The sequence below is a fragment of the Gopherus flavomarginatus genome, chromosome 3 (assembly GCF_025201925.1).
Source record: "Gopherus flavomarginatus isolate rGopFla2 chromosome 3, rGopFla2.mat.asm, whole genome shotgun sequence".
In the NCBI taxonomy this organism is placed as follows: Eukaryota; Metazoa; Chordata; order Testudines; family Testudinidae; genus Gopherus; species Gopherus flavomarginatus.
In genome coordinates, this window is record NC_066619.1 from 155,542,935 (window position 1) to 155,569,251 (window position 26,317).

Below are 26,317 nucleotides of genomic sequence, written 5' to 3' on the forward strand. Positions count from 1 at the left end.
GGTTAAGTCTATTGTAGAGATGAACTGGGCACGTCCCAACTTCTCCACTAGCTCATCGGTGCGTGACATTGGATAGTTGTCTGGACGAGTTACCGCATTTAGCTTACGGTAGTCCACGCAAAAGCGTATTTCCCCATCCGGTTTGGGTACCAGAACCACTGGAGATGCCCATGCACTGGTAGATGAGCGGATTATACCCATCTGTAGCATGTTCTGGATCTCTCGTTCTATAGCAGCTTGGGCGTGAGGATACACCCGGTAGGGTGAAGTTCTAATTGGGTGAGCATTACCTGTGTCAATGGAGTGGTATGCCCGTTCAGTCCGTCCTGGGGTGGCTGAGAACAATGGGCCAAAGCTAGTGCACAGCTCCTTGATTTGTTGCAGCTGCAGACGTTCCAGGGTTGTGGAGAGGTTCACCTCTTCCATGCCACCGTCTTTTTTCCCTTCCTAGTAGACACCTTTAGGCCACTCAGCATCATCTCCCTGGACTGTAAACTGACAAACCTGTAAGTCTCTGGAATAGAAAGGCTTGAGAGAATTAACATGGTACACTCTGGGTTTTAGAGAGAAATTGGGAAAGGCTATGAGGTAGTTAACAGCTCCCAGGCGCTCTTGGACCGTGAATGGCCCTTCCCATGATGCTTCCATCTTATGGGCCTGTTGTGCCTTCAAGACCATAACCTGGTCTCCTACCTTGAAGGAATGTTCTCTGGTATGTTTGTCATACCAGGCCTTTTGCTCTTCCTGAGCATTTTTTAGGTTTTCTTCAGCAAGCGCTCAAGAGTGTCGGAGGGTGCTCTGTAGGTTGCTTACAAAGTCCAGAATGTTAGTTTCTGGAGAAGGCGTATACCCCTCCCATTGCTGCTTCACCAACTGTAATAGCCCCTTAACCTCATGGCCATACACATTTTCAAATGGTGAAAACCCTAAACTGGGATGTGGTACAGCCCTGTAGGCAAAAAGCAACTGCTGCAACACTAGGTCCCAATTATTGGAGTGTTCGTTGATGAATTTACGTATCATGGCCCCCAAAGTCCCATTAAACCTTTCAACCAGGCCATTGGTTTGATGGTGGTACGGGGTGGCAACCAAGTGATTCACCCCATGAGTTTCTCACAGTTCTTTCATGGTCCCTGCCAGGAAATTAGATCCTGAATCTGTAAGGATGTCGGAGGGCCAACCTACCCTGGCAAAAATGTCAGTTGGGGCCTGGCACACAGCTTTAGCCCTGGTGTTGCCTAGAGCTACTGCTTCCGGTCATCGGGTAGCAAAGTCCACAAAAGTCAGTATGTACTGCTTTCCTCTGGGTGTCCTTTTTGAGAAAGGACCCAGAATATCCACAGCTACTCGCTGAAATGGGACCTCAATTATGGGGATTGGCTGGAGAGGGGCCTTGACCTGGTCTTGGGGCTTTCCCACCCTTTGGCACACCTCACAAGACCGGACATACTTGGCAACGTCCTTGCCCATCCCCTCCCAGTGGAAGGACTTCCCCAACCGGTCCTTGGTTCTGTTCACCCCAGCATGGCCACTTGGATGATCATGGGCTAAGCTTAAGAGCTTTTCCCTGTACTTAGTTGGAACCACCAACTGTTTTTGCAGATGCCAGTCTTCCTGGTGTCCACCAGAAAGAGTCTCCTTGTATAAAAGTCCTTGTTCTACAACAAACCGGGATCGATTAGAAGAGCTGAGAGGCGGTGGGGTGCTCCGTGCCGCCGCCCAAGCTTTTTGAAGGCTTCCTGCTCAGTCTGGAACTGTTCCCTTGAGGCTGGGGACATCAGTTCTTCCTCAGACTGTGGACTTGGGCTTGGTCCCTCTGGAAGCGATGTAGGTAATGGGGTTGTTTCTGTTGCTGGTGAACCGCTCTCCACTGGTGCACCAGGGGTTATTTCAGGCTCTGGCTGAGCCTCTTGGGTATGGTTGTCTGCTGCTTCTGCCAGTTCAGGCTCGCTGGCGCTCTCTGGCGTTGGGGTTGAAGATGGATTTGCAAGCACTGTTGTCAGTGCTGGCAACGGTTCTGGTGCTGGCTGCTTTTCCAGTTCCTGGTCTGGGACTGGAAGCACTGTGGCTGTTTCCGTTGTTGGCATGAGATCCGGGTCCACTACCTTTTGTCTGGGTCTCTTGTAACACAGATGGGGCCTCTGTGGACAGCTCAGGAACAGGAATGGGTCTGGAAGCTTGCCTGGCTTGGCTGTGGGTAACCATTCCCGCTCTTTTGGTTCGTTTCACCTGGGTGGCCAAGTCTTCCCCCAGTAGCATGGGGATGGAATAATTGTCATAGACTGCAAAGGTCCACATTCCTGACCTGCCTTTGTACTGGACAGGCAGTTGAGCTGTAGGCAAGTCTACAGCTTGTGACATGAAGGGGTAAATTGTCACTTGGGCCTTTGGGTTGATGAATTTGGGGTCGACAAAGGATTGGTGGATAGCTGACACTTGTGCCCCTGTGTCTCTCCACGCAGTAACCTTCTTTCCGCCCACTCTCAAATTTTCCCTTCGCTCCAAGGGTATTTGAGAGGCATCTGGGCCTGGGGATCTTTTGGGTGATGGTGGTGTAATGATTTGCACCCGGTTGGGGTTCTTTGGGCAGTTGGCCTTTATATGTCCCAGTTCATTACACCTGAAGCATCTTCCAGCTGACTGGTCACTGGGTCGAGGTGGGTTACTGGAGACTGGTGAGGTGGAAGAATAGGGCGTCTGTGGCTTTACTTGGGTTGTAGGTGGGATCTTTGGCTGGCCTCAGTTGTAGGGTTTATTGTCGGTGTGCCCCCTGGGGTATTCGCTCCCCTTGACAGTAGCTTTTTTGCTTTCTGCCACTTCCATCCATTTGGCTCCAATCTCCCTCGCCTCGGTGAGATTTTTGGGTTTTCCATCTTGTACGTACCGTGTTATGTCCTCAGGAACACCATCCAAGAATTGCTCCATTTGTATGAGGAGGTGCAGTTCGTCCAAGGATTTAACATTGTTTCCTGATATCCAGGCCGCATAATTTTTCCCAATGTAGTAGGCGTGTCTGGGAAATGACACATCTGGTTTCCACTTTTGGGTTCTGAAACGCTGACGGGCCTGATCCGGGGTTATCCCCATTCTGAATCTGGCCTTGGTTTGAAACAGTTTATAATCATTCATTCTGTCCTTTGGCATTTCAGCCGCCACTTCTGCTAAGGGTCCACTGAGCTGTGACCTCAGCTCTACCATGTACTGGTCTTCAGGGATGCTGTACCCAAGACAGGCCCTTTCAAAATTTTCTAAGAAGGCCTCAGTGTCATCACCTGCCTTGTAGGTGGGAAATTTCCTGTGATGTGGAACAATCATTGGTGCAGGGTTGTTAGGATTGGCTGGAGCATCCTGCCTGGCCCGCGCCAAGTCCATTTCATGCTTTCTCTCTTTTTCCCTCTCTTCACTCTGTTTTTGTTGTTTTTCCAGTTCTCGTTGGTGGGCTGCATCTTTGGCTTCTTGTTCTCTTTTATGGGCTGCCAGTTTGATGTTTTCTTCCCTTTCTTTCAGCACCACCTCTTTTTCTCTTTTTTCCATTTATCGCCTGTGGTCTGCTTCTTTGATTTGTTTCTCTGCCTCCATTTTTGCCTTGGAAGTCATGGATCCTGTTTTCTTATGTTGGGGTGCCCTCTGGTGTTTGTTGTTTGAACTACTGGCTCTCTGTTGTCTCCTGGGGTTTGCCTAGCAACAGTGCCTTTTTTTTTCTTCCTCTAGCTAATCTTTTAAATGTAAAGCAAACCAGAAAAATCACTTTATTTGCATGTGTGTTGTGCTGGGTACTTGACTCTCAATCGGAGTGCTATAGTTTAACAAAAGACCCTTTGTCAACCTTAATAGTTCCTTGCTTAATATGCAAGCCAAACTGCAACCAGAGAACAGAAAAAAAATTCTCTCTGGCTCTTTTTAAAACCACCCTTTCTCTCTGCATAAAAGCCCTAGCAGAGAAACAGAAAATAATAATCCTACTGGCTTCTGGATCTTATCTTTCCACATGGCTGCCACTCATGTCATAACTTTCCTACTCAGATCTGAACCTTAGAGTTCAGAACATGAGAAGATAGCATGAAACCTCCAAACTTAATTACCAGCTTGGATCTGATATCGCTGCCACCAGCCAGAGAATTCCAGTGTCTGGCTCACTCTGGTCTCCCCAAAACCTTCCCTGGGGAACCCCAAGACTCAGATGCCTTGAGTCTCACCACAAAGGGAAATAACCCACTTCCCTTCCCCCTCTTTACCTCCTCCCAGATTTCCCCGGCCTGGGTACTCTAGGAGATTCTCTGCTTCAAGTCCTTGAAACACAAGTACCGAGAAATCAAATCTCTCTCTCCCCTCACCCAGAGGGTATGCAAAGTCAGGCTTAGTAAATCTAACACAAAGAGATTCTCTCTTCCCCCCTGTCTTCTTCCTCCCACCAATTCCCTGGTGAGCTGCAGACTCAATCCCCTTGAGCCCCCACTAAAAAAAAAAATCCAACAAGTCTTAAAAAGAAAGACACAAAAATGGTCTCTGTATCAAGGTGACAATATACAGGGTCAATTGCTTAAAGGAAAAAATGAATAAACAGCCTTATCCAAACAGAGTACAATTTAACACATTCCAGCAACTACACACATGTAAATACAAAAAAATATATAAACCTATTGTCTTACTATCCTTGTACTTACAACTTGGAAACAGAAGATTAGAAAGCCTGGGGGTCACCGAACCAAGACAAAGAACTTACACCCAAACTTCCCCCCACCCAGTTTTGAAAGTATTTTGTCCCCTGATTGGTCCTCTGGTCAGGTGTTTCAGGTCACTGTTTAACCCTTTTATAGGTGAAAGAGACATTAACCCTTAGCTGTCTGTTTATGACAGCTGTAAGATAGATCCTTTAAAGGACATTGACTTGTGAAAACAGCACATCTCAGTCTTTCTGTCAAGATTTCCATTATGATGCCAGCCAATTTTTGTCACGTTTTTTATGCATGTCATTGATTTTGAGTTATCAAGAGACCTGGCAGTATTACAAGCTGTATTAAGTCCATCAAACACAATGTCACCAGAGTGTGTGTCCACAATCTATCTTGGTATTTGACCACATGGCTGACCATTGATAGTGGCTATGAGTTTTTTTTTTTTTTATGTTCGTAAGAAGCAATGAAGTGGGCCAGTTAATTACAATGGTGAGCAAGTCTATCAGCTCAAAGAACTGGTCCAGATGAGTGTGCAGCATTTCAACAGTTGGATTAGAGTCTCTGATGTGATACCTATTGTCTGCAGCACCTGAGCTGGCACTTCAGCCGTTGAGAAAATCCTGAAACGGATCAAAGCATGCATCAGAACTTGAAGTCAGGTGCTTTCTTTGCCGCTTCTGCGTTACCCCCCAGGGGCAATCAGCTCCTCTAAAGAGCTTCATAAGTGTACAATACTGATTCAGTTGCCTGACTTCTTGCTCTCAAGCGTGTGGGACAGAGAGGCTTCAGCGAGTAAAAGTCATCAGATTGGGAGGAGTGGGACACTTGAATGTTCTCAAAAAGGGCAAGTCTTTTTGGTGATGATTCAATTTCATGAAGTTTGTACAGCACGTTCAAAGCACTTTGAATCTTATTCTGCAGGAAGCTGGTAGGAAGTGTGCCGTGATTCAAACTGTGGTTCATACAATGAACTGGAACAGATTTTGGATTAATGTCTTTGATTCGGTTAGCTATGCCCAACATTTGACCCTGGAGGGACTGATGCACTATGGTAAATTTTCCTCATATGCCATCCATATTCAATCCGCAACATACTAATATATCCTTTAACGTCAAGAAGATTGATTCTGCATGAGTAATTTGGGCTGCCATTGCCATATATACATTGCCATATATTCCCCATATATTGGGGCAGTTGTGCATTCCAATAAAATCTTCATGCACGATGTAATCCTGCAACACCCAACGCACTGAAAAAGATCTCTGCACATGTCCAGCTACTTTTTGTGTTTTGTCAACTGTAATGAAGTAGATTTCTGCAGCTTTATTTGGTGAGACAAGATTGTTGTGACACTCAATGTATTTCCTTGAGTAGTTCATACTTCCCATTTGTCATAAGAATTATGTAATTATGTGACAGCAGCTCAACTAACTTTTGGAAGTTTCTTCATCAGTGTATCCTCTGACAGTGATACTCTGCCTTACAAGACATTTAAAACAGCACAGTTCTAAAAGGTATTGCTGTCCTCTTCCAGATCAGCAGTCTTTTGATGAACGTTGATGGGCAGTGCATTTCAAGTAAGCACTGCATTTTAGCAAATGCTCCCTGTGAAAATGCAATTTCTGTTTTCATGCAAACCCAGTTTTGCAGGACAAATATTTTTTTAGTTATTTATATTGACTTTTACAAATCTGTCATCTCCACACTTGGGGGATGTAACAAGCTGTTTTGCTACTGCAAAACAACAAACTTCACAATAAGATCTCATTGGGGTTTTGCAGAAAAGAGGCCAGTCTTGGTTTTTGTACCACTCTAAATTAAAATGTCTCTTCTCCTGTCCTGTATACTCTAACAATATCTTTCCTAGGGGCTATCAGTTGAGTTCCCTTACCCGAGTCGGCAATGACAGAGCACACTTCATTACATTCTATCCTGCTGTCTACCTTAGACGCCCCCTGAAAATCTCGTGAAGATGTCTGCCTTGTTATAGTGGACTGAGTCTCAATGGCACCTCCTGAGTATGTGGCTAATGTTGAATAGCCTGTGTCACAGCTTGCGTTGCTTGACTGTGATCAAATGTACCAAAATTCAGTTTTAACTGTCAGGTTTTGTTGCTTAATGGGTGGTCCAACAGCTGCTTCTCTGTTTGCCCATTTTTAAGGTATGCTTGAAAACAAATTGTAAATGTGCATGTTGAATGGACACTTTCAACAGAAAACCACTCATCTAGCCTGCAGTGCAGTTGCTTTACTTTTCCTGTCACAGAATAGAATCATGTGAGAGAGGATCACCCGATTATGCAGTTATCTAGGATTGCGATGGATATGTAGGATTGCATCTGATCCAGTCTCATGGTGCACCTGGGCTTTTAGCAGTACAATCCATGTTTTTCCTACTTATAGCATATGTTTCTTTTGTTAAAGTGTGTGTGTGTGAAGGGGAGGACATGGCTCTCCTGCCCCCCGCCCCGGTTCCAATGCTGTTGGTTGCTGGCTCTGAGTAGCCATCTGTGTGAGTGGCTCCACCACAGAAATCTGCACTGTAGCAGAATCGTTGGCTGACCTGCCCCTGGTGGATCATAGCTAGGACTTTTTTTAGCCCACACAGAACAGCTTGGGCAGGCCAATTCATTAGCTGTATTGAGGTGTCTTAGGGCATTACTGGCCCAAATAGCAGCCACCCTGCTAAGCTACAAAGAGCAGGCTCTGGAGCGAGACTCTTGTCGGAGGGTGAGGCCTCTGTCTTGCCTCTCTGCTGTCTTAGTGGAAGATCTACTTGAGCATGGCATACGAACCTGCAGCCATGGTGCTAGTCAGGAAGGACACACTGCAGTAGCATCAGTTCCTCTGCCACAAAGCCTGGAGATGCCATAGGATGGAATTCAGAACACAGCAGAGCCAGTGTAAGGAGCATAGGTTGTATAATACCAGCCTTTAATAAAGGGTTTGCTTTTGAACCCTCTATGTTTAAAGCATTATTGCTAATTATGGCTGGACCACCCAGGACTGGTGCAAGGAAGTTCTGTGCCCTAGGCAAAACTTCCACCTTGTGCCACACCCTGACCCAGCTAACCCTGCCCCCCCATGGCAGCTAACCCAGCCCCCCTACCTGGGGAGTCTCCCCTGCGGAAGCTAATCCCGCCCCCTCCACGGCAGCTAACCCAGCCTGGGGAGCCCACCCCAGCTCACCTTGGCTCTGCCTACTCCACTGAGCACTCTGGCACCGTTCTAATTCTCCTCCCCTGCCAGGAGTGTGGCGCTGATTGGAGGAGACTTAAAGTGGGGTTTGTGTGCTCAGCAGGGGAGGCAGAGTGGAGGTGATCTGGGGCGGGAGCGGTTCCCCTGTGCGGCCCTCCCCGCGCCCCCACCGCCCCAGCTCACCATCTCCCTGAGCGGGCTTATAGGCGCCTCCAACCACTAGGTGCCCTAGGCGGCTGCCTAGCTTGCCTAAATGGTTGCACCGGCCCTGGGACCACCTGACATTTGGAGGTAGGATTTACTGAAGTTTGCTGTCTTTAAGACTACTCATCATTTATAGGTTAAAGGCACCTCTTGGCAGTGGAGACTATGGGAACTGTGGGATAGCTACCCATAGTGCACCACTCCATGAGTCGGTGCTGGCCAAGGTATTGAGGACGCGCTACGCCGACTTAATGCGCTTAGTGGGGACATACACGATCGACTGTATAAAATCACTTTCTAAAGATGGACTTCTATAAGTTTGACCTAATTTCCTAGTGTAGACATACCCTTGCACTTTTAGCCCAATTTCTTTAGTTGCTAATGACTAACCTTTTCTCTCTTCTCCCCTCCTTGTCTCCTGAGTTCTTAGTTGTACAATTAAATACTATATTTCCAAACTTTCCATATTCAGCAAGCTTATAGCTGTTTGTGCCTAAGCTTAACTGGAGACTTAGCTACAGCTGACAATTCAACTGTATACTGGTTCCACTTTAAAATCATACTGGATTCTGGTTGCTAGCACTCTATAACTTGCAGGCCAGTAGTCACGGCAATCTAGGCTCTGCCCTGCCTAGACATCTCAGGGGCAATACTTGATGGTTGGAATTGCACTGAGAGCATGTGGAGCAGAGGATTAGGCGGTAGAGAGGCACAGTGCTAGCATTGGGGCATTCATCTCCTTATTTCCTACTGCAAGAGGTAGCCATGTGGCTGATGGAGTTCCTAGGAAACATGACCAAATCTCTAAGACAACTAGCCTCAGAATTTCTTTTCTGCAGATACCCCTTATGTAGCCAGCTAAACAGCTGTATTTCCAGATGGTATCAGTGATCCCCACAATCAGTATCAAGTCCTCCGTGTGGAGAGGGGGATGCTGGGAAAACAGCTGCTTCTGGAAGAGAAGCAGCAGCCAGTAGGAACAGATGGAGGCTGACTTGGGAGGGGAGTAGGGGTGTCCCTCACCTGTTCAGAATGATGAGTAGACAGGTTTAGTGTTCAGCTCCAGCATGCTATCATCTTCCTTCTGAAATCTGAAATGGACTTAGGTTTTACCACTAGAATGCAGCAAAGGACGAACATGTCTAAACTTTGACTATTAGTGGTAAATATGCCCAATGGCCTGTGATGGGACACTAGGTAGGGTGGGATCTGAGTTACTACAGAGAATTCTTTCCTGGATGTCTGGCTGGTGAGTCTTGCCCACGTGCTCAGGGTTTATCTGATCACCATATTTGGGTTCAGGAAGGAATTTTCCTCCAGGGCAATTTGGCAGAGGCCCAGGGTTTTTTTCGCCTTCCTCTGCAGCATGGGGCATGGGTCACTTGCTGGAGAATTCTCTGCACACTGAAGTCTTTAAACCACAAGTTGAAGACTTCAATAACTCAGAAATAGGTCAGGGGGTTGTTACAGGAGTGGGTGGGTGAGATTTTGTGGCCTGTGTTGTGCAGGAGGTCAGACTAGAAGATCATAATGGTCCCTTCTGACCTTAACATCTGAATCTAACCTGATCTGTCTCCAACAGCTGTTTTGGCATGTACCCACCATGACTGCATTTCACGATTTTGAAATGACTGGGTTTTCCATAGGCTAGAGTATTTATGTAGTACCAGCTGCTCATTGGGTGTCACCCCTAACTATTTCAATGGTTAAATGCCTCCTTATTGAATATGGCTCCTCTTGAGAGTTGGGGAGGGAGGGAAAGACAAGAATAATGAAAAAGAAACCACATCCATCTTACAAATTGCCTTGCATTCTTACAGCAAACCAGCTAGATTGGGCAGGCTTTATTACATGCACATTGTTCTTGGAATGGGCTCTTGTCCTGCAAGCCCTTATTATAGTTACAAGTAGTACCCAAACAGCCTAGATAGCTCTAAGCAGCTATGTAAACATGCCCTCTAGAGCTTAACTTCCAGCACCCATTTCTTTCCATTGTTGTCTCCTCTTCTCTTAAATGTAAACAGCAACAGGAGGTCTGTATGCTGGCTTGGGGAACACCTTGATTGCTGTTTAAAAGCTGGCTAATAAAATCCATAATCTTAACATACTGGTTAGACAGAGGGTCAGTAAAGAAACAGGAATTTGTCACACCCAATCTCTTTTGTAAAACAGGTAGAAATGGTTCTATTACAAAATAGACTGCAGTCCTCTGACACACCAGATGGGTATGATACAAATAGGTGTAACTGTGAATTATACATAATCTTCACCTCCAAATTCAACCTGTCCCCTGTCTAAAGAGCCACAAAGCAGTTTACTCACGACTGTTAAATCAGCTCAGGTTGCTGAATAGAATGGCAGTTCACTTGCTGTCTCTGCTTACTTCCTTACTGAATGGGCTTGTTGCAGGAAACTCCCAGGAAGTGATTAACATGATCAAGAATGTGCTTGCCCTCAAGCGCACTCTCCACTACCGACTCCCCTTGTGAGGGAAACGTTCCCCAGTATCTCCTTGTCTTCAGTTCTGCTGCCTTCTTTGTACCAAAACAGGCCTTCAGGAAACACCATCACAACTGTCAAGAGGCAAGACCTTCCCCCACCAATTCTCCATCCCCCCAGTGGGTACCAAATGCTTCTGCCACCCAGGCAGAATGACAGGGCCGGTGCAAGGATGTTTTGCACCCTAGGCGAAACTTCCTCCTTGTGCCCTTCCCCACCCCCGAGCCCCCACCCTGACACACCCCCTCCCACCCCAGCTCACCCCTGCTCCAAGCACGAGCACCCTAAGCGCACCATCGCTGCTTCACTTCTCCCGCCTCCCAGGCTTGTGGTGCCTAAGCTGATTGGCACCACAAGCCTGGGAGGCGGGAGAAGTGAAGCAGCGATGGTGTGCTCAGGGAGGAGGCGGGACAGGGGTGAGCTGGAGTGGGGAGTTCCCCTGCGTGCCACCCCCCACCCCCTTACTTGCTGCAGGCGGCCCTCCCTGCGCTCCCCTGCCCCAGCTCCCTCCGTCTAAATGCTGGCAGGGACCGGGGTGGCCGAAGATCCAGCCGCCGCGGTCGCTGCTGAAGAAAATGGCGCCCCCCCCCAAATCCTAGCACCCTAGGCAACCACCTAGGTCGCCTAAATGGTTGCACCGGCCCTGCAGAATGATGAGCTTTGTAGTGTGCCCTGATGCTCGACAATGCTGAACCGTTTTGGACCATGTGCAGAAACTGGTTCTACAGCTGACAGCCCATCCGAGACTCTGCCCCAACCTCTTCTCTTCAAACTGGATCTAGCTGAAGCCTCTCACTGACCAGAGCTTAGGCACTATTCTTACTTGCCTCTCCCCCCAAGGAATAGTCATGTTTTTGCCAATCAGCGCTACCCTTTGAATCATGCCACTGAGGTACACTTGTCAAAGACCAATCTGGATAAATACAGATCTATGTGGTTAAGCAGATATAAAGGATCATTTTGAATGGTAAACTCTAGTACCTGTTTAGCACAGTGACCTTCCACAGACACGTCGGCAGGTCTCTTAACTTGCAGTATGGGAAACACCTTGGGAGAGGCAAGTTTCATAGTGATCCCGGTATAAGCTAATGTAAACATTAGCTGCGTGACTCGTGCTCTGTCATGATGGCTTTCAACATGTCACTGGTTTTCCCAACCCACACACTTAGGGCTTCAGGGTATTGGCAGAAATTCTAGGCATCACCTGTTTCGAATGACTATAATTATGTAGTAGGAGGGTTAAATGGGCCTGTTTACTCACTTATGTAAGATAGAAAAGGTGCATAAGCTAATAACACTTACTGTGGCTTAAACTTAACCTTAGACCTTCATTAAACCACTTGCTCTCAATCACTTTTCATAATTTTTGGAAAATAAAGAGAAAACTGATGGAAGAGATTCTGTACAGTCACTCAGAATCTAACTCCAGGGCAGAAGGCTTTTTTTCTCAGCCTTACTGAACTGCCAAAATTATCAGCCCTATTTATATCAATGTGATGGATGCCCTCTGCTGTCTGAACCAGGAGAAAACACCACCTTGTGATACCAGCTAGAGGTTTTTTCCTTTTAGCTCAAATGACAGACAGGGCCGGTTCCAAGTTTTTTGCCACCCCAAAACAAAAAAATTTTCCCATGAGCCCCCCTTCCCCCGCTCCATTCCAACCCCTTCCCCAAATCCCTGGCCCCGCCTCCTCCCTCAGGCACACCACAGTTCCCCTCCTACCCCTTGCCTGGGAGGGAGGGAGTGGGGAGAAGCACAGCGGCAGCGTGCTTCGGGGAGGAGGCGGAGGTGACCTGGGGGGGGTTTCCTTTGTCCCCCTAGGGTTACTTCCTGCGGCCCCACCCGCACCTCCTACCACCACAGCTCACCTCCTCTCAGGGCCGGCTCCCCTGAGCGCACTGCTGCTGCTCCGCTTCTCCCTCCTTCCTCCAAGGCTTTCCGCAAAACAGCTGATTCACGTGGCAAGCCTGGTAGGGGCGGGGGAGAAGCAGAGCGGTGGTGCACTCAGGGAAGCAGGCAGCAGTGAAGTGGAGGTGAGCTTGGGGGGGAGGCGGTTCCTCTGCCCACCCCCCCAGGTTCTTTCCTGCAGCTCTCCCCACACCCCCCACCGCTGCAGCTCACCTCCGCTCAGGGCCAGGGCCCAGCTTTTTGTGCCCCAAGCGCACAAAAAGGAGCCAGAGTCCGCCCCTTGGAAAGTGCCACCCTAAGCACATGCTTGGAGCGCTGGTGCCTAGAGCTGGCCCTGATGAGAGGCTGGTGCTACTGGAATAGGATCTTATCTTGGCTCCCTTTGTGAATAGTCTGTCTGTAACGTGGATTCATGATACTGACTGGTACCTGGATTTAAGGGAGTGCGTATTGAGGGGTTGCTGTACCTGAATTTATGCTACCTCCAGTGTCATGATACTTCAGATGCAAAGCTGTCATGTATGTACCTTTATCTACTACACATTCTTAGTGGCCAGCGTGAATCTAGTTCCTATGAAACTTCCTATAGCCTTCTCTTTAATGGTATATCCTGGTATAGAACATCCAAGCAGCACTATATATACACATTTCTAGATCTGATCATCTACTTAAACTACCCATTCTGTATCGCCTCAAAGGGACAGCTCCCAGTGTGCCTAGTCCAGATACTGGAACAGGCGGGCAGAAGGAAAGGTCTGCTCCCTCAGCCAAGGGGGAGGAACCACTCAACCTTGGCCACACAGGAATTCTTGGGACAAGAAAGAAACAGGAATGGGAAGGAGGGTCAAAGGCTAAATCAGGGAACCAGAAGGGCACACCCACCACAGAACCCCCAGCCTCACCCTCTACTTCTCAAACACAGCTAAGAAGTCAGTGGATGCCGCCCAGAGGAACTCTGCTCAGAGGCACGAATGGGCAAGGGATTGGAAATAGGCCACACGGTTGCAGAACACTCCTTCCCCCACCCCATCCAGCTTCCGTCTCTGGTGTGATGGTTGGTTGTCTTGGCCAGAGCCTGGAGGAGGCGGTCTCATCACCTTGTGGGGCCATGGACGGGGTGTATGTGTGTGAGGAGAGTGCAGCCAGACCTCAGTAAGAGGTTCTGAAGGAGGGGCTGCAGCCTAGTGTTCACTACAAAAATCGTGCACCAGGCTCTCCCGCTTGCTGCAGAAAGGACAGGTATTGGGATGCTGTGAACTATACCAGATACATACCCATGCTCATGACTCCATGGGGGAGCTGCCACTTAATACCCGCCCAGCAGGCCCATAGGACAAGGTGGAATACGAGCTGGCCTGCTGTGGCTCCTTGCCTTCTTCGCATCTCCCCTGCCCCCACTTGGAGTAGTGGCAGGACACGAGGGCAAGGAAGTATGGAGCACGAGCAGGTTCAGATGTTCTCTGGTGTCAGTGCGGAGGTGGACAAGCTGGATGTTGTTCAGCCAACTCCAGTGGCATGTTGGGCAGCTGGGGAGGTTTATGGGGTAAGGGAACAAGGACTAGCTCCGGAGGGCAACCAGGGGTCAGAAGTGATCAGGGAGCACCCTCCCATGGGCCCTGCTCAAGAGAAGCAGGGGGCAAGGCTGCCCTCATCTCCTGAATCACGCAACAGGATGAATAGAGTGGGGCAGCCCTATCCTCTAGCCAAGCTCCACAGGGTCAACCTGGTCCCTCTGGCTGTAATCCTAGAGGTCTCCAATTCTGGTGGCACCAGCCAGAACCATTCTCTGGTGCACTGAGGGGACTCCTCTAGCTGCGCATAGAGGTGTGGGTTGGGTAGCTGGAGTTCTGCTGGGAGATCTTGCCCTCACGAGCTGCTGTAGACCTGGTAGTTGAGAGTAGCTGCTAGGTCCTGAGGAGGTCCTGGTAGAAAACCAGCAGCTCGGAGGTCTTGGGGAGACAGCTCAGTGGAGACAGAAGAGCTTCTGGTCATATAAGGGGGCAGAGGAGAGCATGGGGGAACATGCTCCATGCCACGTGACAAGCACACTAAAACAGTCTTTGCAGAGCCTGAAGGTGGAAGGTGTGGATCTAGCTGTGATTACAGACCAGGGCCTGTCTGCCTTCTCCCATGAGGAGGCTCAGGAGGCTCAGGACACCCACAGACTCTTAGTTCACCCCAGCCAGAAAATCGCCAAGATCATCACCTGGCAGTTGGCCAAGATCCCTGGGGGCAAGCCCAGAGTGTTGAGCTGTTGCCAGAGCACTGACAGGAATACATTATTGAGCACCAGCATCCTCCCCTGAAGTGGGATCCACCCTCTCAAATGCGTTCTCCTGATCAAGGGACAGGAAGGCCTTCTTGGAAATCCTGTGAGTGGATGAGCACAACCCCGCCCACGTCTCAAGGCCCCTCCCCTAGCCTTCCAGGAGGGACCACTGGACCCAGGAACCAACTGGAAACAGGGCACAACTAAGGACTAACAGGCTCAGGAGTGAAGGTTACAGGTTCAAAACAAGGGTGCCAGATGGGGACACTGAGCAGAGAACCCCAGACAGCACCCACTGCTCCTCAAAGCTGTCCAGGGAGCCAGCGGATGCCACCCAGAGGAACTCTGCCTGGATGCATGAGACCAGGGAGAAGCAGAAATAGGCCCCACAGTCACAGAGCACTCCCTCATCCAGCATCCTCCTCCTGGTGTTGTACTTGGCCACGGCCAGGAGGTCTTACAACTTGGTAGGGCCATGGACAGGGCGTGTGAATATAAACAGGTGGGGGTGGGGAAATTGCAGCAGAAACTCAGCAGGATGTTGAAGGAGCCAGAATAGGGGCTGCAACCTGGCACTTTGGAGATAAACATGCGCCAGGTTCTCCCTCCTGCTGCAAAAGGGGCAGGCGTTGGGGATGGGGGTGAACTGTGCCAGGTACACGTCTGTGCTCACAGCTCCATGGAGAAGCCACCAACCGATATCCTTGTGGGACCAGGGTGGAATAGAGGCTGGCCCCCTGAGGTTCATCACCCTCTACAGGTGGTAGGTAGTCCCACCGTTTGGTATCAGGGCAGGACATGAGGGTGAGGAAGTGAAACGTGTAGCGCACAAGTGTGTGTAGTTTTTTCTTGCTGTGGTTCGGAAGCAAACAGCTGCAGGCCATGCAGCCAGCTCGGATTGTGGAAGGAAGGGGGATGGGAGGGCTCATGGGACAGGGCCCCAATGAAGAGGTCTGGAGGCCCAGGTGAGGGGTAGGTGGGGAGCACCCTCGCGCAGTACCCACTCAAGGAAACCCCGAGAGGCAGGGGACAAGGCTTCCCCCACCTCCTGGAGCATGTGCAGGGGGGTCAGGACAGTGGAGAGCCCCATGTGCCAACCGAGCACTCAGGGATCCATCCAGTCCCCCCAGTCATAGTCCAGCAGGTCTCCGATTCTGGTGACTTCTGCCAGGACCAGCCTCCGGTGCACCGAGGGGGACTTGGTCACCTGCACACAAAGGTAGGGGTTGTGTAGCAGTGGCTCCGAGGTGGCCACAACAGACCTGGTTGCCAAGAACAGCTTCCAGGTCTGGAGGAGGTCCTGGTAGAAGACCAGCAGCTGTGAGAGATCTCGCGGAAGACCCCTCAGGTGGAGAAAAAGGAGCTGCCGGTTGTATCAGAGCCTTCAGAGGTGGCAGCAGAGGAAAGCGTGCACCAAACGTGCTCCACACTGGACTACTTGCACTATAAAGGAGTGTCTGCAGGGCATAGCAGAGAAAGACATGGACTTGGCTGCGAAGGCAGACCAGGCTCTGTCCTCCCTCCTTTGGGGGAAGACTCAGGACCCCCGCTGCAGAGACCTAGTGCAGTCCTGGACAGAAGAACTCCAGGGCTGTCCTCTGGAGCCAGGCCAGGATCACCAGGGCCCGGCTCAGGCTGCTGAGCCGGTGCCAGAGCACAGACATTATTGAGCACCAGTACCCTCCTCGAAAAGGGATCCACCCTCTCCAATGTATTCTCCTGATTGAGGGACAGGAAGGTGCACACACCATCCCTGCGCCAGATGGAGACAGTCCTGGAGTCTGGATCAAAGATGGTCCAGCATGGGATAGTGAGGTCTGGTCAGTGTTGATCATGTCCACCAGCATGGAATTCAGCTGCAGTGAGATGGCCTTTGCTACAACTTTATAAGCTGCTGAGGAATGACACCAGGTGCCACTTCCTTAGGTCATGGAAGTCCCCTTTTTGGCTGCAGAGCCAGCCCCAGCCCGCCTGTATGACAGGGGAAGCACCCCACTCCCCAAGGACTTGGCCCAGACAGTGGCGAGGCTGAGGACATCCCTCAGTGAGTGGTAGAACTCCTTAGTCAGCCTATTGGTACCTGGAGGTTTGTTGCTTCCATGGAGCAGGTGGTCTCACCCACACTGATCATAGGCAGTTCATCTCACAGGACCCTGCAGACATCGACATCAGTCAGGTCTGGGGAGAAGAGGATGGCACAGCAGGCCCAGGCCTCTTCCGCATCACAACTAGATCCATGAGAGGGATGCTGTCCTCCACCAGGAGGCAGGTGATATGCTTTTTGGTACCCCTCTTTCCCCAGGGCGTAGAAGACACAGGAACGGCAATCTAGCTCTTGAAGGAGTTAGATGTGGGATCAATCAAAAGTGGCCCCTGCCTGTAAAGCAGTCAGTCATTCTCCATGAACAGTGCCGTTAAACACTCATACTCAAGGATAATAATTAATTATAGCCTTCATCTGCTGCTTGGAGAGACATGGAGAAACAGCTTTTCCAGAGAGCTGAATTTGTTCTCTGGTGGCATGTAGGATGTAGGCCACTATAAGACAGCATTAGTCTCCTGATGCAGCAGGAAAAGACTAAACTATCCTATAATTATGTGGTGCTGAGGGTTGGTGGTCTCAGAGATGAGGTTAGCGACTCAGGTCACAGTGGTGGGGTTACACTTAAACTTATTGCCTTTTTAGGCCATGTCTTCAAGACAAAATTATCTCAATCTAACTTACATCTGCCTATAACCACCACAGTTATTAAATTGCATGTGTGCGTACACACTTGGCTCCTTGTATCAGCAGTGAGCATCCTCACCAAGAGCACTTCTCAGTTGTATTGTCAGTGTGGGACGGCTCCTAGAGGCCAGTAACAGTCAACATAAGCAACGCAGTGTCTACACTGACACTGCGTCAACTTATTTATTACAGTGACCGTGACTTGACGCCACTCGAGGAGATGGAGTTACTAAATCGGTGTAGAGAGGCATTTGCATTGGTGGGAGCCAAACTTAAGTGAAAAGACTTTCATAGTTAGATCCATGCAAAGTAGCTTACGGCAACCTACCATATAGTGTAGACCAGATCATAGTCTACCATTGCCCCCCACCCCACTAGGATCTTCTTCAGGACTTGTTCCTTAGTCTGTTGCCAAATTTCAGTTGGCCCCAGCGTATCTGCTGTTAGCCTCAGCAAAAGCTTTTCCCAACACGGTGATGGTTCTCCACATCCGGCATTTCCCTCTTGCATTGCAGTGCGACAGAGTGAAGAGTTGAGATAAGATCCAAAATGCTCCCAAGGAGCATCAAGGATGTGGTCTCTAGAATTTAAAAGAAAAAAAAAAAAAGCAAGCTGGATGGAAAAAATAGAAGAAGTCATACACAGAAGGGGAACACTCTAAAAATGCAGGAATCTAGCAGGCTTTCTTGAAGAATGGGACAAATTGCATCTTTCAGCTTGCTTCTCCACCCCCAATAACTATCATAAATCATACTTCAGGCTAGTTCCAGTGGTGCAATGTTCTACTTTTTGTACATAATGCATTAAATGTTGGAGATTTAAAAAACAGCTTACATCCAATTTGTTTAGAGTAGCAGAACACCACTTACTGTAAAAAATGAAATGGGAAAAAAGAGTTAACTGTTAAAGTCTATAAAAGTGTAAATGTACCCATGTCAGGCAAATAAAATGCAACAGGTAGTCTGCAAAAAACTTATGTAGACCTGTGGTGAGACTTCTACAACATATCAGTCAAAATGCATCTCTTTGTAATCACCAGTTATCACTTTCTTCAAACACACTAAGCACATAAAGAACTCAAAAGGAATAAAAAATTGCACTCTGTCTTCATATACTGTGTGACTAGGATTTCTGATCATTTTCAAGAACTTGGTTCAGGAAGGGCTAGAGAACATCAACAGCAATTGCATAAGTATTTAAAGGTTTTGCTTTTGCAAACCTACTTAAACTTACAAAGAAGAAACTTGTACTTTGACACTAGTTGATAGAACCCCAAAATACAGTTCCTTGGAATCTCACTGGAGAAAGCAAAGATCTCGCAAGTGACTTTCAGATACTTTATATTTCTCCATTTCACAATCTCTGAAATGAACTCACTTCTTATTCCTCGTAACTCTTGGGTGAGGGGAAAGGGTGTCAGCATTAGCTGATCCAAAGCTTCATGGAGGGTCCAGCTGCATTTGATTGGCTCAGTAAACTGAGGTTCTTCCCTGTGATCTAATACCTTTTTAAGGTTTGCTGGAGGGGACTATCTTCCTACTGGATGCTTGCCCAGCAGGTTTTTCTCTGCTCCTCCAGTTTCCAAACTCTTTGTCCCGTAGATGGCGCTAGTGTCAAATTTCCACGATTCTTTTCTTGTCAGAGGACTTGAGGTTCATGTGTTTAAAAAATTCTTGTAATGTTGGTTAATGAGAATTCCTTCTTTCTAAGCAGTTGCTCTTAATATTCCAAAGCTATGCCGCTTAGCTACTTGTACCTTCATACATTTCATATTGCCAGCATGTAACAACCAGAACATTCTATAAAGAATATTCTTTATAGTTCTTAATTTGGCAGATGTGTAGTCAAAGCACGTACAAAAACTTTGGGCCCATTTCAGAGTCTTTGGGGCCTAAATAAACTGACCTGTACTTAGAGGAACAAGACAGACTCTCTACCCATGGAAAAAATCCAACTTCATAAAGGCAGGCTAGAGTAAATTTTCACCCCAAACTAGAAACTCATGTCACTTGATTCTTGGGACATCTGTGAGTTTTAATTAAATTTGTTTTTCTTTGGGTCAAACAGCAAGTCATTTCTAATAAGTTTAAATGAAGTTCTGGTCACATCTTTGCAATTTAGGTCTACTCTACTCTAAGATAGAAAAGACTTCCTATTATAGCTATTGCTAGCTATGCTTTTGCTGGTATATCTTATACCAGTTCCTTGAATGAAATAAACTATACTGGAAAAAAGCACTTTTTTCTGGTATAACTGTATCTACATTAGGGTTTTGCTGATACAGAAATGAGGAAGAGGGAGGAAAGAGAAAAATAATCACCCCATCCCCAAACTGACCCAACAGCAAAAGATTATAGTGTAGATCTGACCTTAGTATAATTGTAATTTGACCCAATCTGGTTTCTGTTCCTGATGCTGCACAGCTGGACTGACTGCCTTTACGGCAGTGTGTAGAACACAGATCCATTACACTTCATTCATCTACTGACATCACACATCTTGTTAGGACTCTCTGGTATGGAAGAGGTCTGATTTCTGATGCCCCCTCTCTGTTGAAAATACTAATGTATCTGGGTTCAAATGAAGCTTTTTCCACACTTGGCACATTGATGTGGTCCTCCAGCAATGAGTGATTTCAGCTCGTGTATTAGTCTTTCTTCAAAGTGAAACATCTAAATAGGAGTAGAATACACTCTGCAAATAATGCAATTTGTCCACGCTCACAGGTCAACAATTGACTCATACCCAGATGCCTCTATTTTCTCTCTCTGTAAAGTGGAGATATTAGTACTTGCCCTCCTTTTGTAAAGTGCTTCCAGATCTACAGATGAAACACTACTACAGATATTTCTGCCTCAGAAATGCATGGTCTTTCTGTCCCTCTTGGCATCTAATCTAAACTAGTTGGCATAGAAGATGCCAGCTTGTTCTCTGAGGCAGTTTGCCCTTTAAATGTTAGGCCCTTTCCAGGGGACATTGTATAGATGTATTGTCTTCCATTTTGGATGCTTTCTTGCAAACTTTGCCCCCCAGGGATAGGAAAGGCTGTATTGAGTTAGCATGTTTTACTTCAGGCTTATAAATAGGCACCTATTACTTAAACGTCCAGGCAAGAAACAAATGGCACAGTCTGTTCAGAAACAGGCTCCTGGGAAGAGGGGAGAAATTCTCTTGCCAAGAGCTAAAAAGTGGATTTTAAATAGCTTTAAGTGGAGTGCACACAAAGTAAACCTAAGATTGGGGTTTATGTTGCGCAGTAGATTCAAATACCATCACATGCTGCTCTCTAGATAATCACAAAACTCTTTAATTTGAAAGAAAAGGGGAAAACCTACAGTTAAAGATTCATGAGCATGGATCACTGTCCAATAGGCGATAGCCAGCCAGCTCTGTCAGATGTTGCTTGGGTGTGTTCAGATTTCTGGGACAGTGGCTGGCTATGAAAAAATAAACCTCCTGAACAGATTTTGCTCCTGGCTCCAAGTAGCTCTTGTACTTCTCTGGAAATGACTTTTATTTTCCTTCCTGGGGCGGCAACTCTGAGCAGGAAAGGCCATATAATTATACTGGGTATGCAAGGAACCCAAGCACTAGTAGTAAATGCTCTGAACTAGAATTCAGTTTAAGCAAGGTCAGATTTTGTATAAATTCTAATTCGAACCATGACTATCATTCCAGGGGCCAACTTGTATATTTGTGAATAAAAGGCTGAATTTATGCCTTTTAATTCTAAAATAAGGTAAGTGTAATACAGATCCCACCTCTGAATTTCCAAAGATAACATATAAATAGGAGCCAAATTCCATTATATGTTTAAGAAATCTTACCTTAAACCACACACCAGAAAAATAGCATCATTAGTGCCTTGGACTGAACTGATGATGTGGTTTTTTTATATTTCCTAAATGTTAGAATAAAACAAATAAACACCAGCTGATGCCCCAGGCTCCCAAACCAATTACTACTTGTGGTGTTACAAACTCAAGGTGTCCGGTGTTAGACCCAGCTGGCTCAGGCCAATAGGCTTCCTGCTATAGCCTTTAAATAGTCAAGACTTTCATGACCCCAGCTGCTTTGGAGAGAGCTGTAGAGGAGAATCCTTCTGCATAGTCTCAGACAGACATCTCTAGCACTGCCCTGGTGGTACCACTTCTCCAGTGGTCACCAGGGGAATCTGGTCCTGCCTGCTACTCTGGGTTCCAGTCCAGGGACCCTCAGCCCAGCAGTTCTGGGTTTTCCTCTCCCAGCCCTCACTGCTCCTTCCCTGGACGGCTTCCTACAATTTTTGCTCCCCGCCCCTCTTTACTCTGGGTGTACCAGCTCCAAACCTTCCTCTCTCTGCTCATGGAGTGACTGCAGCCCCACTCTGTTGCCAGCTTCCTAGCTTATATAGCCCCATCTGTTCCTTCTGGCCCTGGTACTAGTTTTCCAACCTCACTTCCTCTGGCCTCTAACTTTCTCCCGCAGAAGCTTAAATAAGTAAGGCTGCTGTTCAGCCAGCTGTGCCAAATAGTTTTGCTGGTACATTTGAGCCTCCCTGTCTCTGCTAGTTCTTAAGCACTTGCCTCAGCAGGGCCCGGATCTGTCCCTGCAGGGGTGGGGACTCTGGAGTCCAGCCTGGGAGGTATAAGTGCCATCTTCCAAAAAACAAACAAACCCAACAACAAAAAAACTTCTACATACTGCGGCTCCATCGTCTTTTTTCCTTCTTTCTTTTCAGCTGTGACCTTTGCTCTCCCCTTGTCTCAGGAGTAACTGCCTTATACAGTTTTTCCACAGTCTCTTAAACTCCCCTCTTATCAGGGTCGACCACGTGCCCTCATTCTCCACTACATTGTGATGGGGGAACATCACTCACCACTAGTCTCATGCCACCTCCTGGCCGCTCTGGGGATTAGCTCATCCAGTCAACACCTCCTCCCATGGTTGCAGGCCATCACTCCACCTCTTTCCTTGGTCTGCAGCACTTTTCTCACTCCAGGAACTGCAGCATCCTCTTCATGACTCAAGCCTCCAGCAAAGTCACTCAACGTTCCCCCCACTTTCCAGGGTATACCAAACTTCCTTCAGCAGTCCTAGGCAGTCTTCCCATTCACTGCCACAGGTGCCCCTCCTTCAGTGGTGGGTAGGGGAACCCAGGTCTGCCCTCTGTTCCTGGTTCCAGTCCAGGGACCCTCAACTCAGAAGTTCTGAGAAGTTACTCTCACTGCTTCCTACAACTCCTGGTTTCCCTCTTATGCTGTGTGTACAAGCTCCAAACCCTTCTCCCAGGGAGTAACTACAGCCTAAGTCTCTGCAGCCTCCAAACACTCCTCCTTCTCCTTCCGAGGGATTGACTGTCCTTTCCCAGCTGCCTCACCCCAGTCCATTGCCAGCCTCCTGGCTTTGTAGGCCCTGGCTACTCCTGAACAGCTGAGCCTGCTTACACTTCATCCCTGCTCCCTAGCGCTCCCAGGTGCAGGCTATGAAGCTAATAGGCTTAGTTGGCCACCTTAACCCCGTCCAGTCCTGTGTGGTAGACACCCATCACAGTGATGTACAGACCTTCAGGGCTATATAATGTCCTGCCTGATGAAGACATATGACTCCACTTTAAGGTGTCCTCAGAACTACTATAGCTACTTCTGGAAGCACTCTAGAGATCTACTATAGGAGTCACAAGCAAGGGGTGGAAGGGTAGCTCATGCCTGCTGTAAAAGAGTGAAATTACATAGGTGCTGGTGGCAGTTAACTCCTCTCTGGGAACGGTTTTCCAGCCAGTTAGGCACCCACCTGATAGTAGCTCCATCTAGGTTGTATTTCCCTAGTTTGAAGTCATGTGAGACAGTATCCAAAGCCCGACTAAAGTCAGATATGCCACATTTACTGCTTCCCACATCCACAAGGCTTGTTACCCTGTCAAAGAAACTTTAGGTTGGCTCGACATGATTTTGTTCTTGACAAATCCATGCTAACTGTTAGGTATCCCCTTATCTTCTAGGTATTTTCAAATTGATTGCTTGATTATTTACTCCATTATCTTCCCAGGGACTGAAGTTAAGCTGTAATTCCCTGGGTTGTCCTTATTACCCTTGTTCTAGATTGGCACTATATTTGCCCTCTTCCATTCCTCTGGAATCTCTCCCATGTTCCATGACTTTTTGAAGATCATTGCTCATGGCTCAGATATCTCCTTAGTCAGCTCCTTGAGGATTCTAGGATGTATTTCAACAGGCCCTGCTGACTTAAGGACATCTAACTTGCCAAAGTAATTTTTAACTTGTTCTTTCCCTATTTTAGCCTCTGATCCTACCTCAGTTTCACTGGCATTCGCTATATTAGACGTCCAATTGCTACTAACCTTTTTTTGGTGAAACTCTTTTGCCATTTCCACATTTTCTGTTGTTCTCCCCCCTATTGAGTAACTTAATCATTAATAACACCTACTTCAGCCAAAATTTGTCTCGTACTAAGCAAGCTGCCTCTTCCTAGTGGTGCCCTGCTGCTGATCTGTCACTTTTGAACATGGATCCGTCCAGGAACACCGCCAAGTAGTAGATGTTGCTGTGGAATGCAAGCTCATATAGCTGTTCCCGGCTCTTAGCTTCCTTTAGCAATCTCTGCCTGAGCCCCCTCCGACAAGGGCCTCTCTTCCTCCTTGCAGGTCTCTCCCCAGGAACATCCTGACCCTTTTTTCCTCAGCCAGGCCCAGGTGTCTAGCTCTACCCCTTCTGGCTGGGAGGCAATAACTCAATCACCCCCTAGCTGTGAAACCTCTCTCTATTTGGGATGTTTTCCTTCACTAGTGGGTGACTGGCATTCACCTCATCACAAAGAGTCTGACATGAAGCTTCAGAAGGCCAGGAGATATGGTCACTCTACCCCCGTGTACATGAAGATGCACATTGTGCAGCAGGATTTATAGGGAAATGTCTCACCTTTGGTGGGCCCAATGGACGTGGATGTGGAAACCAACCTCCAGGTCCTGAGGTGATCCTGGTCCTTCTTGAGAACCAGGATGTGGGCGAGCGCTAGCTCGCCCATTGCTAAAAGCCTCTCCCCCAGCCTAGAGGGGGCTACTAAACCCAGTACTCAACTGAGTTCGGGGGACAACAAATGCAAAAATGGGAACAGGTGTGGGGGTCAAAGGGCCAAAACTAGGGAACCAGAGGGGGACACTGAGCAGAGAATCCTAGACAGCACCCACTGATCCTCGAAGACGTTGAGAGAGTCGGTAGACGCTGCCCAGAGGAACTCTGCCCAGAAACGCGAATGGATAAAAGAACGAAAGACAGCCCTACAGTCTCAGCCCCCCACCCTCTGCCAACCTCCTCTCCCTTGTGTTGTGGATGGCCACCTTGGCCATGGCTAGGAGGAGGTTGATGAGCTGGTCCTGCAACTTCATGGGGCCTCGGATTCGGTGTGTGTAAAGTGCAGGGAGAAGTGCAGCCAGAACCTCAACAGGGAGATTCTGGAGGAGCCGGAAGAGGGGCTGCAGCCTGGCACACTGAAGGGTAGGCATGCCCCAGGGTCTCCCTTGCCACAAAAGGGACAGACTTCAGAGATGGAGGTGAACTGTACCAAGTACACGCTCGTGCTCATGGCTCCATGCAGGAGCTGCCAGCTAATGCCCCCGACAGGTTGTGAGACTAAGATGGAATATAAACTGGCCCACTGGAGTTCCCCATCCTCCACGGCTGGTAAAAGGTCCCACCACTTAGTATCTGGGTGGGACACAAGGGTGGGGTAATGAAGTGTGCAGCACGAGCGTATATAGATGGTCTTTTGGCGCAGTTCGGAAACGAACCGGCTGCAAAGCATGCAACCAGATCAAGGTATGAGGAAGGGGAGGCCAGGAAGGTGCAGGGGGCTGATGGAAAGATTAGGAGGGTTTGGAGTGAGGGGCAGATGGAGTGCTCCTTCTCGCAGGACTTGCTCAGGAAAAACCCTGCCTCAGGAGGCAGGGCTGCCTCCACCTTCTGGAGTACACGCTGGGGGGTTGTAAGGTTGGAGATCCCCATGCACCAACCTAGCTCCTGGGGATCCACCCTTCCCCCCCCCCCAAGGTCGCAGTCCAGGAGGTCTCCAATCTTGACTCCTGCCAGGACCAACCTCCAGCACACCAAGGACGACTCCGCCACCTGCACACCAAGATGAGGATTGTGTAGCAGGAGCTCCGTGAGGAGATCTGCCCCTTCAGTGGCCACAAAGGACCTGGTTGCTGACACTAGCTTCCAGGTTGAGAGGAGGTCCTGGTAGAAGGCTGGCAGCTCCAAGGGGTCTCTGGGGGGATCACTCGGATGTGGAAAAGCTGCTGGACATACTGAAGCCCATGAAGGAAGATGTGCAACTAGGGATCCCCATGCTAGATTACAAGCAGTAAAAGAAATCTCTGCCAGGCCTGATGGTGCAATGTGTGACAGGCTAGGCCCTATCTACCCTCTCCCAGACAGAGGGTCAGGACACGGGAACCACTCAGTGCTTCTTTGGTCAGGGAAAAAAATTTTCTCTGGGTACTAGCCAGGCTGTGGGGGGAGAGTTAAGGTGTTGAACCAGTGCCAGAGAATGGATGGGATTGCAAGGCAAGCACCACCTGCCTGCATGAAAGCGAATCCCCAGCTCCTCAGGCACTGTGCCTAGACAATGACAGAGTCTGGGCCCAGTATGTCCCAGAATGCACTGTAGGTTTCCACAATCAGCCTGTCTATGTCTGAGAGTTTAATGGGGGCCATCAGGTGGAGGTCTGCTGAGAATACAGCCAGAGTGAGAGGAAGTTCCAGGCAGCCCCAAGCACCTGTCCTGACCAACAGGAGTTAATACCCCAGGACTCTGCGAGCAGCAGCATTGGTTGGATC